Source organism: Onychostoma macrolepis, chromosome 03 (assembly GCF_012432095.1).
Source record: "Onychostoma macrolepis isolate SWU-2019 chromosome 03, ASM1243209v1, whole genome shotgun sequence".
NCBI classification, from domain to species: Eukaryota; Metazoa; Chordata; class Actinopteri; order Cypriniformes; family Cyprinidae; genus Onychostoma; species Onychostoma macrolepis.
The window spans coordinates 55,266,321-55,285,495 of record NC_081157.1 but is presented as its reverse complement, the minus strand read 5'-3'; the positions used below and the strand labels follow the sequence as shown (position 1 = coordinate 55,285,495).

Here is a 19,175-nt window from a genome sequence, read left to right as displayed (position 1 = left end):
CACCAATTCTAAACAAAAACAGCCATATTTGAGTTTTCACGGGTTTCCTTTAAACGAAGACCAAAAAGGAAATGGGTCGTCACTATTAGACGGGAGGAAGGGTCTACGTTCAGTAATTCGGAGAGGTAGCACATATGTCTGTAGTCAGCATTTTACCGCTGCCGATTACGTTCCGGGAAGTTCGCGGCTGAAAGTTGGTGCCATTCCCAGTCATTTCCTTGGAACAATTTCCATGTACCCCTCAAAGGCTGTCAGCTTTTGAGAGAACTGCCGCTCGACTTGGCGTGGATGTACGTGTCCAGGAGCAGCCGGCGGTCTTAGAGAATGCACCCAATGAATCCATTCATGTTGAGGAACATGATTACGTGGCACGCCCACCTGCCGGTATGCACTTATGCTAACTTTTGCTTATTGGTGATTCTGTAATTACAGGTACATTTGGTATCCAAAGTCATTTTTTCAGCTTTTTCAAATAGTTATATTATTATTTTAATAATGTTCTACTCCTTGTCATTGATCACAGAATGTAAAAGGTCATAACAATATACTATTTTCTGGAAATAGTGTCTTATATAGCTGAAAATCATGATTTCTTGGACACCAAATGTACCTACAATTAGAGAACCACCCTTATGTCGTTGGTGCTAACATTGTGCTGTGACGTGAAATATAAAAATAGTGTGATAAGTTGCGAACTATATTTTTTACATGTGCATTAGATGAGGCTCTCATGGAAGATGCCTGTGAGGAGGGATGTGTTGATGATGTGTGTGAGTGTCGGTAAGAGCATGGGAGAGATTGCTTGCAGAAGGTGTGAGGGGATTGGGTCAAGAGGACATGTTGTAGGATGGTTGGAGAGGAGAAGTTTGGATACTTCAGCCTCCGTCAGGGGACAGAAGGAGAAGATGGGAGGTTTAGCAGTGGATGTGGTTGGTTGGGGGTCCTGTGTGCGTGGAGGTGAGAACTGATCACTGATCGATCTAGTTTTGTCTGTAAAAAAAGTGGCAAAGTCATCAGCTGTAATAACTCAGACAACATCACGAACATTGTGGAGCACATGAAGGAATCTATCCCAGAGCCGGAGAAGGTGGATCCCTCTTGGTTCAGCTGGCTGAACACCCTCTGGGGTGGCTGGGGAACTTGGATTTTCCACACTGTTATACCTATTGGAGTTTTGTGTTTGATCTTATTAATGATTGCACCATGTATGATTCAATGTATTGGTGGTCTTGTAACTCGCTCAATTACAGCCCTCATGACAAGAGGAACCTATCAAGTAATGATGAGTGCACGAAACGTGAGGACATTTGCTCCTGACGTAGTATCAGTTAATCCTGCTTACGAACGTGCAAATGAGGTTAATGGAGGTGATTATGTATCAATATATGAGTTAGAACCAGAAGAATCAACATTGTAATTCTTGAGTATATGTTTATGTTTTATTGATTAACACAGATCAGAGTTACTGGTTAATTATATGCTAACAATGATTTGTTGATTATTGATGATGTAATGAGTATATATACATGATTCTTAAATCTGCACAAGAGTGTTCTAGAGGTAAGACATTACGGTGTCTTAAAGTGGCCACTGTTAGATTTTAGCAGAAACACTCTGTGCCCTTTTGCCCAGAAGATGCGCTGATGTGTGCTGAGCTTGCATTTGTCCTAAACTTTGGCCTTGATTGCTAAAGAGACATTGTTCCATATTTAGATGATTTAGATGTCTGTGTCTGATAAGATCTTGTGATCATCCAATGGTGTAACTTCTCGTTTCGTATATATACTCCCCGATGACTTAATAAATGCTGAGCTTTGGTTAAACGGGACACTTGAGTCTTGTCTTTAATCACTGCCTCCCGGGTACCCGAAAGGTTTCTCTTCTTTGTGCATCCGAACAAACCTGACTGCCGATCTTGGTATTTGTTAAGAGTTAGATTCTAACAGAAAGTCAGCGGATACATGCCTCACAGACATGATAAATATATATCTATAGAAAGCTTTAAATTACTACTTAACGAAATAAATCAAATCGAAAACAAAAACTCATTAATTCATTCATGGCCCCATTAATGTGCGCAGTTGTACATTCACTATTTTCAGGAGGCTATGGATCCAATATGTTTTCCCACACATGTGCCGTGTAAACCAGTTCTATATTATTGTCTTCTTCACAGCTGTAAAACCAGCAAACAACATTCTCTTTTGTATTAAGCTTATACAGAGACCAGAATCATCGTTAAGAAGACACAAACTTGGGTTAGCAAACCAATCAATTTGTAGCAAGGAGGATAAAACCAGGTTTACATGCGTCCATCATCGTCTGGTCTGGATTTCTGAGATGTCTTGTATGGGATCAGATTCCCGTCTAAAGTATTGCAGTCACGGATTAAAAAATAACAAGCGTGAAAACAAAATTTAAAAACGCAAGTAAAAATATATTGCAGCAAATTTTTCAGAATTGCAAACAATGGTCACGGATCTAAAAATAATATGCATAAATCATAAAAATATTCAATTTATTAATTGAAACTTTAAACACATTTAAAATCATATTGCACAAAATTGAAAAATCATGTTTTCCTTGGTTATATTTCTCTGTTTTTTCTGCTCATGTTTTTATTTTTTGTATGCTTATGCTGTTTTCCCTTCGCTCTTGTTTCCACGTTCTGCGCTTGCTTTTCTAAATGTTGCGGTCAGAGTAAATCAGGGCAGGCATCTATTTTCTTCATTAATCATGTTTTTGCAAATTAAGACCTACTAATGGTAAGAGAAGAGCCACGGTGACATGGGTGACACTACTGTCGGGCTCAATTCTACATTTGTAATCCCTCTCGATAGAGCTTCCTCTTCTGCAAAACTATCCATCCAAAACTATTATGCTTAGCAGATTCATGTTCCCTACATTTTAACAACACTTTTTTTAATTGGATGAGTTTCATTATGTCCCTTTACTGATATCCAGTAATTCAACATTAGCTTTATTTTTCTTATATCAAGAGGCACTTCATTTCTACCTGTAAGGGAGGAATAGGAGAAGACCTGATATGACACAGGGTTAATGAACAGAACATGAGCACACTTAAAATGACATGATGTTACTCTTGTACAGTAGGTGGCGCTATGCACCGAGAAGCTGTGTGCAATCCGCCATTAACCAAGAGAAGAAGAGAACTGAGAGAAAGTAGTATTGTAGCAGTAATGAAGTATTGTCTTCTCAGCAAAGCTCTGTTGTTGTAGATCATTAAATCGTGATGTTGTCTCAGAAGTCTGTCTGAAGTCTCTTTCGGAGGAACCGTGAACAAACGCTGTCTGTAAAGTCATTGTCTGATAAAGGAGCGAGTCATAAAGCTTTCGGACGAGTCTGAGGAGAGGTCAGTAATTCACGGTGTTTCACATAGAAACACAAACATCAGACACATTTTCCATGTTTGGACTGATAATGTGCTGTTACTGAATGTCTCGTGATCACTGAGTGTAATGCATTGCTGCTAACGCGATCTTCTCTTTATTCATTTATCTTTGGCAGATCACATTTCTTATAGTCGCTTTTAAACTTAGTTTTAGGTTCTGTATTATTATCAGTTACTGTAAAGTCTTACTTATTTAATGTTTTCTGTTCTCGTGTCAGATATGTATAGCTCTGTGTAGATAAGCGCTAATGTTGTTTAAGGGACCGTCTACAAATTCCAGTCATAGTGCAAAAACAAAACGTTAACTACGTCCAGTTATTAATTCAAATGAATGATTTTTACAAAGTTGTAGTAAATGCTGAGGCCAGACTGACTTACTGAATGTGAGCTACAACATTTGGAATGTGGGACCTTTTGCTGAATCACAGTAATTATTTTCTAATTGAGTACTGTACATGTATAAAGAGGTAATTGAGTACTGTACATGTATAAAGAGGTAATTGAGTACCGTACATGTATAAAGAGGTAATTGAGTATGGCTCTTGTGTTCTGAGTATAGGGTTGTAACTGTATGAGATTTTCACAGTATGATAATCATCTCAGAAAATATCACGGTTTCACGATATGTATTAAACAATCATTCTTATCAGTAACAATGACTCTTAAAAGATTAAGAACAAGTTATTTGAGTGAACAAATCCTTTATTGCAACAAACTTGAAAACATTTTAATTAAGGAATTGAAGTCTCCCTTCTGAAAAAAAATAAATGTAAAAAAAAATAAAAATAAAATAAACAATTAAAAATAAAGCTATAACACTTATGTATATTTTAATTAATGTTTTAAAATGTTATCAAATGAACATTTAACAACTCCTTTTATTTTTGGCAAAGTGCTGCACAACAGAAGTATATGAAGTTAAAACAAGAACAAACATGATATTCCTTAAGAGTAATGTTTTAAAAAATCCATAATTATAAAGAATATTATTGCTGTTATAACTTTGTATATTGTACAATGCTAATATATTGTATTTCTGTCATAACTTCAAGTTAAATTGAACTTTTATTTTGACGGGTTGTAGTGATCCTTTGAGTTTCAGAGAGTATTTGACAATGTTTTTCTCAAATAAAACTAGTAAATGTTTATTTGTGTTTTCTCTCAGAGCAGCTCTGGTGATGTTCATGTTGATGTAGACGCTGAAAACACCATTAGTGTCATGCGTACTTCAGTATGTAGTAGATAAACCAACGCCACTCAGAGACACGCAGAAACATCAGATATAGCAGTCTGTTTGTGCTTTAATATTCACAGTATCACGTATCATATCCACTTTTGATTTATCCATCCATCAGATTGTGTGTTTTACATGATATCCTCGTTATACTGTAAATTACATGTTCTCGACTGCACCGGGATTCCCTCTGCATCACAGAAATCATACGCCCTTAACTTATAACTTGTTATAAATGTGACGCACCTTTATCTGCACGGAGGGATGTATTCCCACATTTAAACTTTTTTATTTATTTTTTTTCGGCGGGGATGGAGATTATATATGTAGATTTGAATAGATTATATATAGATTTTTTTTCTGTACGTGTGTGAAAGCATCCAAGTGAAAATAAGTTGCATATGTTGCCCCCATCTTATAATAAGAGAGTTTGACTTTATGTCACTTCCTGCCTCCCTTGGTGTTTGTAGTCAATTTGTATCTTATCTTGTTCAGCTTGTTAGCCTCCTGTATTTATATATACATATGTGTGTGTGTGTGTGTGTGTGTGTGTGTGTGTGTGTGTGTGTGTGTGACGAGGGGTATATTTGTAGCAATACCCAAAAATACATTGTATGGGTCAAAATTATAGATTTTTCTTTTATGCCAAAAATCATTAGGATATTAAGTAAAGATCATGTTCCATGAAGATATTTTGTAAATGTCCTACCGTAAATATATCAAAACGTAATTTTTGATTAGCAATATGCATTACTAAGAACTTAATTTGGACAATTTTAAAGGAGATTTTCTCAATATTTAGATTTTTTTTTTTTGCACCCTCAGATTCCAGATTTTCAAATAGTTTTATTGCAGCCAAATATTGTCCGATCGGAAAATTCATGCCGATAGTTTTCCGGTTCGCGTCCGTTGCTGGAGTGGCTGAGAAGGGTCCGCTGGCATCATACAGCACGAGAGCGGCCTCTAGAGGCGGAAATCACTGACAGCACGTGTTGTTTATTTTGACACGTGACACTGCGCGCTGCACAGAGCGGGAAACTCCAGACTCGCATTTAAATACAGCTGACAGAAAATCCTGTCACGAACAGAGCGACATTCACATAGTTTTCTATTAAATTAATTGTTTTAGACCGCCACTTGAATTGAACGCAAGGCATCTGGTGTGTGTGTGTGTGTGTGTGTGATATCTCTGAGTTCTCCTAGACGCAGCGCTGCGCTTTTGCCCGGTGTGTGATTAACTTTTTTTTTCTTTTTTTTTTTTGATCAGATAATTATCAAGTGTTAAAAAATAGAAGCAAATAAAGTGTGTGAGTACACATACAATATCCATATGTATGTAATTTTAATGCTGTGGCCTTGTGTAGATATTTAAAGATGGCCATCTTTAAGCATGACTGTTGAAATTAAATGGTAACACTTAACAATAAGAGTCCATTCGTAGCATTAATGAAAACTGTAGAAGTATTGTTCCTTGTTAGAGTGTTCATTTCAACATTCACTATTAGCTACTAATAAGGCTACATTTTTAAATTTTAAAGTTTCTTCTTTTAACATTAGCAAACTATAAAATAACTTTAATGATCAATATAGTAAATAATATTAATATTTGTATTCATTTACAAAGTATGGTTCTGTACCGTTACTGCTTTTTATTATTATTTTTTAAAATAGTAAAGCACTAGCTTTCTTTCAGTATCCATTTTTAAAACTATCGGTTGATTAATCGGTATCGGCCAGTGTGGGCCAACCTAGCTGTCGGTATCGGTAAAATCCACTATCGGTCTACCTCTAATATATATATATGTGTGTGTGTGTTTCTTTAGTTCTTTGTGAGTTGTTGAATGTAATGGTTGTCTGTTTGCTTGCCATCATGTTCTTCGTTCCCTTTGGTTTTTAGCTTATTGTTTGTTCTAGTTTTTCCATGAAATGCCTGCACACAGATCCTTGTCTCTGCCTGTTTTCTCCAGCTTTTCCACAACGTTACAGTTTTTGACTGGCATGTCTCTTTGACTTGTGCATCTTTGAGCCTATATTTAGTAGAAGTAAAATACTTAAGTACTGTTAAAATCAGATACTCTAATACTTTTACTCAAGTTGTTTTGGAATTGGTAACTTGTAGTGGAGTAGTTTTCACTGTAAGGTATCTGTACTTTTATTCAGGTATGTTTTTCCGGTACTCTTTACGCCCCATTCACACGGGGCATTGGCATCAACGCCTCTCGTTTACTTTGAATTTAGTGATGTCAAGCGTTGCCGAACTGAATTGTGGGTCCGTCGCGTTGCTTCACTGGCGATGCTCGCGGCAGAAGTTGAAAACTTTTCAAGCGCCAACACAGGCGTCAGCCAATCAGATTGCCTTATGCAAATACCCTAAAAAGAGAGCAAAGAACGTTTACATTATCAAAGAACATTTTCACTTCAGTCCAACGAGTTCAAGCACTCTCAAAAACTGCCATAATAATCTCTAAAGCTGTTTACACTGTGAAATTAATATCTTACTTACATTCGTACATCTTCACTTTGTTGTTTCTGATGAGAGAATTAATGTCAGTCAGAGAATTCAGTCAGCGCGTGGTGATGAAACAGCACTGATTGGTCCTTGCATTCATAAGCTCAACAGAATCCCATACGATGCTGTGCCAGCCAGCGAACGCAGATTTGAATTTAACAGCTGTTTTACTTTTTATATAGTTTACAGGACAAACTGCGCATTTCACCCAAAATGGTTTGGTTTGATATGATTACAAATTTAGCGGGGGGGGGGTGGGGTTGGGAGCTTGTTGACAGGGGGGCACTAGTTTAAATCCAGATAAACCAGTGCTGACAAATAGCAGAAAAACACTGTGTGCAACGAGACAGTCAGAAGGCTTTTCAATCTACAAATCGCCATCGTTTACCAGGGATTTACTGTAACATTAACTGCACCGTGGTATTGTGGCAGAAATGTGGGGTATTTATATCAAATTTATTATATTAATGTAGACGTGTATTAAATGTATTAAAGGAGTAATGGAATGTAATTACACTATGTTTGTGATTAAGCTATAGGCTAGTGTTTGTGCATTTATAATGTATTTAGACTACTGTTTTACATATAAATAGGCTACCTAGAAACCATATAGTTGGATTTTTACCATAGTATTGAGGTGCTATATGTGTGGTTTTAACTCTGGTTATCATGATGCAAATGTATGGAAGAACAATGGTTAATTTATAATAAAACTCAAACATTCAGAAAAATACAATTTCACCATATAAAAAAGGAGGTTGTTGCAATTTTTTACAGATGTTACTGATTTTTACATCTGCATCCTAACTGAAACTACTACTGTCAACTCAATGTCAAATGTGCATTTCTAAGAGACAAAAAATAATATTATTATTATTGCATATATATACAGTGGTGTGAAAAAGTGTTGGCCCCCTTCCTGTTTTTTTTTTTTTTGCATGTTTGTCATACTTCAATGTTTCAGATCAACAAACTAAATTTAAATATTAATCAAAGATAACACAAGTAAACACAACATGCAGTTTTTTAAATGAAGTTTGTTATTATGAAGGGAAAACAAAATCCAAACCCACATGGCCCTGTGTGAAAAAATGCTTGCCCCCTAAACCTAATAACTGGTTGGGCCACCCTTAGCAGCAAGAAATTTTGCGATAACTTGCAATGAGTCTGTTACATCGCTGTGGAGGAGTTTTGGCCCACTCATCTTTGCAGAATTGTTGTAATTCAGCCACATTGGAGGGTTTTCGAGCATGAACCGCCTTTTTAAGGTCATGCCACAGCATCTCAATAGGATTCAGGTCAGGACTTTGACTAGGCCACTCCAAAGTCAAGTCAAGTCAAGTCACCTTTATTTATATAGCGCTTTTAACAATACAGATTGTGTCAAAGCACTTAACAGTATCAAATTGGAGGATAGAGTGTCAGTAATGTATAATGATAAGATTAAACACTCAATTTTCAGTTAAAGGCATTTCATTATTGAATTCAGAGATGTCATTGTCTAGCTCAGTTTAGTTTAAATAGTATCTGTGCAATCAAATCGGCGATAATCGCTAGAAATTAAGTGTCCCCAACTGAGCAAGCCAGAGGCGACAGCGGCAAGGAACCAAAACTCCCTCTGTGACAGAATGGAGAAAAAAAAACCTTGGGAGAAACCAGCCTCAGTCGGGGGGCCAGTTCTCCTCTGACCAGACGAAACCCACAGTTCAAAAGTTTAAAGTCTTCATTTTGTTTTTCTTCAGCCATTCAGAGGTGGACTTGCTGGTGTGTTTTGGATCATTGTCCCGCTGCAGAACCCAAGTTCGCTTCAGCTTGAGGTCAAGAACAGATGGCCGGACATTGTCCTTCAGGATTTGTTGGTAGACAGCAGAATTCATGTTTCCATTTATCACAGCAAGTCTTCCAGGTCCTGAAGCTGCAAAGCAGCCCCAGACCATCACTCTACCAAGCAATTTTACTGCTGGTATGATGTTCTTTTACTGAAATGCTGTGTTGGTTTTTACACCAGATGTAATGGGACACACACCTTCCAAAAAGTTCAACTTTTGTCGCATCAGTCCACAGAGTATTTGCCCAAAAGTCTCGGGGATAATCAAGATATTTTTTGGCAAATTTGAGACGAGCCTTTGTGTTCTTTTTGGTCAGCAATGGCTTTTGCCTTGGAACTCTCCCATGGATGCTGTTTTTGCCCAGTCTCTTTCTTATTGTTGAATCATGAACACTGACCTTAAGTGAGGCCTGCAGTTCTTTAGATGTTGTTCTGGGTTCTTTTATGACCTCCTGGATGAGTCGTCTTTGTGCTCTTGGAGTAATTTTGGTAGGCCGGCCACTCCTGGGAAGGTTCACCACTGTTCCAAATTTTCTCCATTTGTTGATAACGGCTCTGACCATGGTTTGCTGCAGTCCCAAAGCCTTAGAAACGGCTTTATAACCCTTTCCAGACTGATACATGTAAACTATTTTGTTTCTCATCTGTTTATGAATTTCTTAAGATCGCAGAATGATGTGTTGCTCTTTAAACATGCTTCACTTTGTCAGACAGGTTCTATTTAAGTGATTTCTTGATTCAACAGGTGTGGCAGTAATCAGGCCTGGGTTTGGCTAGAGAAATTTAACTCGGCTTTCTAAAATAATGTGATTAATCACAGTTCTTTCATGATTTAACAGGAGGGGGCCATTCATTTTTCATGTAGGAAAGGTTGGAAACCACTGTCTTACACTATAGCCAACAATACATTTTATGGGTCAAAATTATCCATTTTTCTTTTATGCCAAAAAACATTAGGGTATTAAGCAAAGATGTTTTATGAAGATATTTTGTAAATTTTCTACTGTAAACATATCAAAACATTTTTTTTTTTTTTTGTAATATGCAGTGCTAAGAACTTCATTTGGACAACTTTAAAGATCGATTTTCTCTGTTTTTTTTGCACCCTCAGATTCCAGATTTTCAAATAGTTGTATCTCGGCCAAATATTGTCCAACAAACCATACATCAATGGAAAGATTATTTATTCAGATGATGTATAAATCTCAATTTAAAAAAAATGCCCCTTATGTGAGTGTAGTGTTAACGGATGAGCATTTTAAACTGATGTGCTCTTTGTGCCGATGCTGCTACTTTTATTATAGTAATGTAATGATTTACAAAGAGACAACAGCAGGGCCGGCGCTAGCTATAGGCAGAGCAGGTGATTGAGGAGTAATAAAAATATAGCAGTGTATTTTATAATTTTATATTTTCACACAGACAATAGCCATTTTTCAATATGCGCTCTTGTCTGTTCTTGTGGACTTGTGAAACGTCATTGCTCAAAAACGTGCGTAATTTTCAAAATATTACTGTTATACTGTCATGAAATGTAGTTTTAAGAGTTTTTCAGGCGAGAATGTAGTTGTTTAAAACTCAAATCTGCGGTTTATTTATAAAGATAATTGAAAATTTGATATGCCGATTTCGGAGCTCCAGACGATCAGCGGGCGCTCCGTGCTCATGTATCCGCTTCGAGCAGCCTTACGCTCGGCTAGTCCTTCCGACATTTGCCGCTGGCTCTGATGTCTCTGTAGTGATTAAACGAGATTTAATTCATTTTGTGTATATTTAACAGGCATTCGTGGTCTCATGAATCTATTATTTGTTCCTGGTCATATCGTTTTGACTGAGCACATAGTTTAACTTTTATATTTATTTTGAACTTTACCATAATTTGCAGCACTGACTTTGTAGCAAACGTTTGACTGTGAATTGTTTGCTTTTGACTTTATTTCCTCTTATACTTTGTACTTATACTTTTATAATGGCTATTATTGTTCATTAAAACTGACATAAAAGAGGCAGAGTTGTGATTATTGTCGCGTCGATCGCTACTTTCCGGCATACACCACGCCTATCAAGTAAAGGGTACTGTTGGCAGTGGAAACGGACTCTGGGTTCGGCCCATTCCCGAGCTCGGAGCCCTTCCCCAGAACAGCACGACAACTACGCATTACTATACTCGCCAAATATGCATTACCATACTCCGGCTAATTATATGTAAGTGTGAACTCGTGAAGACTACAATAATGGCGATTTTTCAACTGCATGGTACGGCACGGTACGGTTCAGTACGGCTCACTTTAGGGGTACTTTTTTTAGTACCGTACTGTAGGGGAATTTACAGTAAAGACCCTCGGACCAGGTGTGTTGAATAAAGACCAGAAGTCAAGAGATTTGATCAAAAATGAAGAAAATTTACTGAAGATAGTTTGCAGTTTCATCAGCAGAAGTCAGCTTCAAGACTCACAATCGAGTTCGTAGGCCGCTCTGCGTACATGTCAAAAACACCAGTAATTATACCCGAACAGAGGTTGCTAACTGAGTCAATGCATAAATCATCAAAATTCTGATAGGTTCTAAAACCTAGATAAACTTAGACAATCTCCACATATGGACGTAAACGCTTCAAACATATCTCCATCAGATCGGGCAGACGTCAGCGATCAGGGATCATGCAAGATAGGTGTCTTTTTGGTCAGGATGGCGGTAGCTGACAGAGACAGTCTTCTAACACAGAGAGAGAGAGCTACCAGCACACACACATACACACAGAGCACTTATCAGAACTTCAAGGCCGCCTTGCCTTCGTTACACACACACTATGAAGTCATCATCTTAGAGAGTAGAAGTACAGCATAAAGCAGGATTCTTTAATATCTCATAAGCGCACATAAGGCTACACATTTCACTCTTGTCATAACTTGATTAATAGTCAAACAAGAAATAATGTAATAATATAATTAATATCAATATGAAGGATATGGCAGCTCGGCATCCACTCCTTCAGTACCGTTACCAAAACGTGACGTGTAAACTCTGCTGATCACTGATTGGCCGGAGAAAATCGTCACTGCCTGCGTCATTGAACTTGTGGCACGAGACACAACAGACCCGCTAGATTTAAATCAGCACAGCCAGCGTAGGATCGAACACAACTGTTTTGAATGAGCGCACCTTTCTTTTAACAACCAAAAAATGTCTGTTTCGTTGTCTGTTGAGGAAGTACAGACGTTCCTCTCGTTGAGAGCCGAGGAGTGGCTCCAGCGAGAGCATAACGGAGCGACACGGAATTAAAACGTTTTCAGGAGTCACGGCAGTGCGGCTACGGCAGTAGAGGCAGCGCGACTATAACGACACGTGAATAATCCTGCCCACTCTAAAGTGGTACTAAACTGCCGTGGAATCACAAACCGAGCCAAACCACGCAGTGGAAAAGCGCCATAAGATTTAACTTCTACTGATAATGCAATTTTGGTAAGCTAATGTGAGCCTAATTGCCTAATTGTTATATAATTCAGATGGGCTACCTGTTATTTTTATGTTATATCAAAAAGTGTATATTTTTAAATGTCAATGTTGGTACATTTTAATAGTATTTACCATACTTTTAAAACAAAAATTAAAATAGGAAAAATATGCAATATGAAAATAATTTAAGAAAAAATGTTTTAAAGAGATTAAAAAAAAAAATAAAAAACAAGATTTGGTTTTAATAATAATAATTCATTACATTTATATAGCGCTTTTCTGCTTATCCAAGCGCTCTACATTGTCAGGGGTCTCCTCGTCCACCACCAGTGTGTAGCATCCACTGGGATGATGCGACAGCAGCCATAGTGTGCCAGAACGCCCACCACACACCAGCTTACTGGTGGAGAAGCCAATCAGCAGATATGGGGATTGTTAGGAGACCATGCTGATCAGAGGCCAATGGGCAAATTTGGCCAGGAATGCCGGGGTCATACCCCTACTCTTTTCGAAAGACATCCTGGGATTTTTAATGACCACAGAGAGTCAGGACCTCGATTTAATGTCTCATCCGAAGGACGGTGCTTGTTGACAGTGTGGTGTCCCCAGTATAGTGACGGGGACGCTATACTGTCAACAAGCACCGTCCTTCGGTGGACGGTTAGGACCCACACAGACCACAGGGTGAGCGCCCCCTGCTGGCCTCACTAACACCTCTTCCAACAGCAACCTAGTTTTCTCAGGAGGTCTCCCATCCCGGTACTGACCAGCTCAACCCTGCTTAGCTTCAGTGGGCAACCAGTCTTGGGCTGCAGGGTGATATGGCTGCCGGCCATATTTTCAAAAAGCCTTTTTCCAAAAGGTACATCTGGAAAATAGGGGGTCAGTAAACTGATTTCTTGTTGATTTTGGCAAATCTGCTTCTTCCACACAGAAATTCATGTTCAGTGAAGCTCCTCACAACAATCACACATTCAGCAGTAAATGCTGGAATATTCCCATCAGTTTACAAGTGAAGACGAGCATCAGAGCATCAGGAAGAGCTGAGTTTATTAAAGAGGACAGAGAGAAGATGAGAGATCCAGAACCCTGCAGAATCAAACACACTGAAGATACTGAACAACAAACAGGTTGCTGTTTATTCTTCTCTCTTTATTAATAATGCTGACGGTTATAAAGCTTCAAGTAGTTTTATATTGTTTGTGTTGTAATTAGAGAATTATTTAGAGCTCTGCAGTAATATAGCTGAATAATCAAATATTAAGAGACACTTTCTGTAAACTGGGTAGTTTTTTTTCAGCAAAATTATTTGTTAGATAACTGTGTAGTTGATCAAACATATTTAGTAGTTCTCCCTATAGAAACATGGGATTTGTGCCTATAATATTTTAAAAATCATAATTTGAAGATCAATGTACCTCAGTCATTGATGAATGAAGAAGTTTCAGAGATTTATATATAAAATGTACTAGATGTATTTATAAAACTGTGTCAAAATGTTGTATAGCAATTGTCTACTTTCTGCTGTTACATCAGGGGTCACGTTTATGTCTTTACACATTTTTTTTAATGAGTTAATGAAAATAAACCATTTTTACTTTTATTTCAGAGTTGATTGAAGAAAATGAGGAGAATAAAGAATTGAGTGAAGCTGAGGGAATAAATCACTTCAGAACTGGAAAAAAAACTTTGAGTTGCTCTCAAACTCAGAAAGTTTTAAAGAAAAGAAGAGCCAAGAAATCTTTCACCTGCACTCAGTGTGGAACGAGATTGACAAACAAACAGAGTCTTGAGCTTCACATGAGAGGATTCACACTGGAGAGAAACCGTACACATGTGATCAGTGCGGGAAGAGTTTCACACAAAAAGGAGAACTTACATTACACATGAGAGTTCATACTGGAGAGAAACCATTCACTTGTGATCAGTGCGGGAAGAGTTTCTCACGATCATCAACCCTTAAGAATCACATGAACATCCACACTAGAGAGAAACTGTACACATGTGATCAATGCGGCAAAACATTTTTGTGGGCTTCAGCCCTGAAGCAGCACCTGAGAGTTCATACAAAGGAGAAGCCACATTCATGTTATTTGTGTGGAAAGAGTTTTTCACTCCTACAACATTTAAAAGTACATCAGAAAATACACACTGGTGTGAAAGAGTACATGTGCTTTGAGTGTGAGAAGACTTTTACTTCAGCAAGCTATTTAAAACTGCATGAGATGATTCACACTGGAGAGAAACCACACACATGTGATCAGTGCGGGAAGAGTTTCACACAAAAAGGTGACCTTACGGAGCATATGAGAGTTCATACTGGAGAAAAACCGTTCACTTGTGATCAGTGCGGAAAGAGTTTCACACAATCATCAACCCTTAATTATCACATGAAAATCCACACTGGAGAGAAGAAGCACACATGTGATCAGTGCGGGAAGAATTTTAGAAAAAAAGGAGACCTTTCATCACACATGAATGTTCATTCTGGAGAGAAACAATTCACTTGTGATCAGTGCGGGAATAGTTTCTCACAATCATCAACCCTTAAGAATCACATGAAAATCCACACTAAAGTTCATACAAAGGAGAAGCCACATTCATGTCATTTGTGTGGAAATAGTTTTTCACATCTACAACATTTGAAAGTTCATCAGAAAATACACACTGCTGTGAGAGAGTACATGTGCTTTGAGTGTGAGAAGACTTTTACTACAGCGAGCTGTTTAAAACTGCATGAGAGGATTCACACTGGAGAGAAACCTTACAAGTGTTCACACTGTGACAAGAGATTCAGTCAGTCAGAAGACCTGAAAAGACATGAGAGGATTCACACTGGAGAGAAACCGTATCACTGCACTGCATGTGGGAAGCGTTTCAGTGATTCATCTGCTCTACACAGAAATACAAAAAACATTCACAGTAAGTAGATCATCTTCAGATCTTTCAGGTCTGATGCTGCGTCCTCAACAAATGTGACACAATAATGCATCAAGCAACAGAATATCATCTGGATAAATCTGTCATTACAAGCGACATGACAAAGAAACATTATCTAAAGTTTTCACAGTGAATAAAGTTCATCTTCAAAACCAGCAGATTCAACTGAGATTCAGATCAACTCAAAGATGGAGTTCCTCCCCAAAGAACAATGCCAAAAAGTTTTATTGCTTTCTTATGAGTTTCATATTATGTTCAATTGTCTTATAATGCATGTGTCACTTGTAGTTTGCTTACTCTTTCATGAAGGAAAGCAGAAGTTTTTACAAACTGTTCTTGTTCAGGAAGATGAAGAAGACACTGTAAAACTTTTAAGAGAGACTGAGATTTATTTTTTATTTTGTTCTTCATTGTGTAAGGCCTCTGCGGAACAGACCCACCAAAAAGATTCCCAAATCAGGATCTAAAGATTCCCCCACACAGCCATCACGAGGTGGTAAAACTGACAACACCCTCATTGTCTGGATTAGTTCCTCTCAACATGATAATAGTTAATCCAATCAAGGGAAAAGAGAACTCGTTTGTCTCAACGAACTGAAGAGTCATTTAAACAACATACGGTTAAGAACTACCTCGTGGACACAAGTCTACAGTTGGCCACAAACGGGTTAATGTTTACACCTCACCGGAAGTGGTGTTTCGTTCTTCCTGTATTTATCTTCTGTGTATTGTTCACTCCAGATTCTGAGAAATCCAGAGCATTTTGCTTCATTATTTTCATTATCATGTTGTCACCGTGTCTTATTATAAATGCTGTCGACCTAATCAACATTTTACATCAAATCAGTGGCTTAGCCATTTAACATGGAATATTGTTTTAGATTTTAAAAATGTATGCTGTGATACAAACATGCAGTTCATATTTAATACTTTTTAAATGTTTTAGTTTTCAGATTCAGACGTAATAATGTAAAAAATATCTAAATATCTAAACTAAACAAATACAATGCACCACAGTTTTAAAGGGAAACGTTACCATATTACAGGTGAGACTAAATGTTTCATAATTAATGAACTTCACAATGTTATCAATGTGTTTTCCGGTTTATTATTGTGAAGCTGCTCTCAAGCAATCTGTTCTGTGTAAACACTATATCGAGGGCTGAGAACCAGAAGGACGTAAGAGACATTTCACCAACTTTACAGGAGGCCCAAAACAAAAATGTACCATAGTTTGATCTGATTTTGTGTACTGATTTTAATCATTTATAATAAAAATGTGTACACACATGGATGATAGTATACTTATTGAACACTATTTTAACATTTATTCAGAATTTGTATTTTATTTTTAAATATTTAAAAATGTCACATTTTTTGTCACCAATGTTTCATTCAATTTCATGTATAAAAACATGGGCACATCTGCTGACAATATGAACAAAACACTGCATTAATGAATTTAAAAGAATCCATTGTGATAAAATAAAATATCACATAAAATACCTTACATCAACTTAGTTAACTGAATGAAAAAATATTTTACTGAAATAATAATCTCAGCCACTTAACAATTTGGTCAAATGGGTAATTGAAAAGTCTTTACAGATGACTTCCCTAGTGAAAAATGTTTTTGAAATACATTTATTGCATGCTATACAAAAAATACATTTACATGTTGTTTACACATCACTAAACTGGTCTACTTAAAGTCAGCTAAAGTGGAACAACTAATTTTGTACTTAACACACTTTAATTGTAAGAAAGTAGTGAAATGCAACTAAAGATGAACTGTATGGAATGCCAAGACTGCCAAAATTATAAATAAATAAAGAAAGAAATGTAAAAAAAAAAAAAAGCAAATATAAATACATAAATAAATATACAAAATAAATAAATAAATTATATATATATATATATATATATATATATATATATATATATATATATATATATATATATATATACTGTATATATATATATAATTTAATTTCTATTTATGTATTTTTTCCACATGTTTTTATTTATTTATACATTATTTATTAATTTCTACTTTAATTTATTTTCACATGTATTCATTTACATATTTGTTCATTTATTTTCACATTTATTTACTTCTACATTTATTTAATCTCATAACATTTTGTTCAAAGGTTTTATAGAAAGCAGAAATACAGTCCAATTGGCATTGCCTATATGTTTAAAAACAATGCCAAAAACAAACAAACAAAAAAAAAGTTATTTAATTCATTAATATTCATGAAAAACTATGGACAAACATGTTATCGGGAAGTTTAAACTACATGTTGTCATTTGATCAACCAAAGTTAATCGTGCGTGTTTGTTTCAAAAATAATCGGTTCATTCGAGTCGTTCGTTCGAGACTACACTGCTTGATTTTCAGTAGCGAAGCAATTTATTGAGTATTTTGTAGTTCAGTATTCTGTATTGTCAACAAAATGTTTCAATTTTGCTGACAAATATTTTGAAAATCAGAGCAAGCGCTGTACGATTCAAAAATTAATGTCTGGTTTGAGTCGGTTCTTTAATAATAAATTGTAATAATGTTAGCAGTCAATAAATTAAATTAAATAATTTACACTGCAAAATTACAACTGCAATAAATAATGTTATGAGATTAATGTTTTAAATACATTTATGAATATACAAATAAGAAATGTTGGGGGGGAAATGCATACTTTTCAACATACACTCTTAGAAAAAAGGGTTCATTGGGGTTCTATATAGAACCATAGGGTTCTTTACTCAATTCCAAAGAACCTTTTATGCTAAAAAGGTTATATAATGACAAGAAAGAACCCTTTTGGCACAAGGGTTCTTTAGACTATTATTCATTCATATATTACATTATTCTGCTACATTTTATAGTTATTAATAGTAATTATAGTAAATTATTGTTTACTGAACTGTTGTAGTAACTTAATATCACATTTTAATCATGCTGATTTTTGGAGGAGAAAAACTGAACTGGCACTCTTCATGTGATATTGATTAACTACATAAAATGATATAAATATATACATTTTCTAACCCCCATATCTTGAATTTTGTGATCATTCACATGCATTCATAAATGCATTTGAATACACTGAATAATGCCGAAAGAACGCACTCAAGATGCACACACGCACTAGTCTAACTAGACTTCATCATGTAACTTTACATCAGCCTAGATGCGTGCACTCTGTAGGCACGATTTCTTTAGTTTTTGAAATATACTTGATAATGTGAAATCGCACATCGCTAAAACAAAAATTACGATATTATCGCAGACGATACAGCCTATATCGCACACCCCTATATTGACCTTATTGTCATCATCATCATCATCATTATTATCATCATAACAAGAAATTACTCAGTACAAAAACAAACATAACGGCTCATTCTAAGCCATTTATAGCTGAATAGGCTTTCTTCTTGTCTTACTTAGCCTTGTTTGCTCCTCTTTCATTTCATCCTTTATCATTTATTTGAAATTACTGTACCGCAACTAAACAATTTTGCATTATGGATTTACATTTTTTTTTATCTGTTGAACAGCAAACATAAATAAAAAGATGTAATAAACTCATTATTTTCATTAATTTTACAAAGTAAACAACTGTGATTTGTTTGCATTTTCGCGAGCATATTCATGCAGCGCTGTCTCGCGAGTGCAGTGCACGTTTTGAATTCCAGCGGTCGACAAGAGACTGACCCCCGTCTGTTGATTTAAATTGATGGTCTGACGGAAATATTGTTGTGGTAAGTCAGAGAAATACATAGATTTTTT

General features: G+C 36.3%; 1 pseudogene; it reads left to right on the top strand.

Moving 5' to 3' along the window:
* Positions 1 to 3,156: 3,156 nt before the first annotated feature.
* On the top strand, positions 3,157 to 16,876 carry LOC131536501 (gastrula zinc finger protein XlCGF57.1-like; annotated as a pseudogene).
* The last annotated feature ends 2,299 nt before the right edge of the window (positions 16,877 to 19,175 follow it).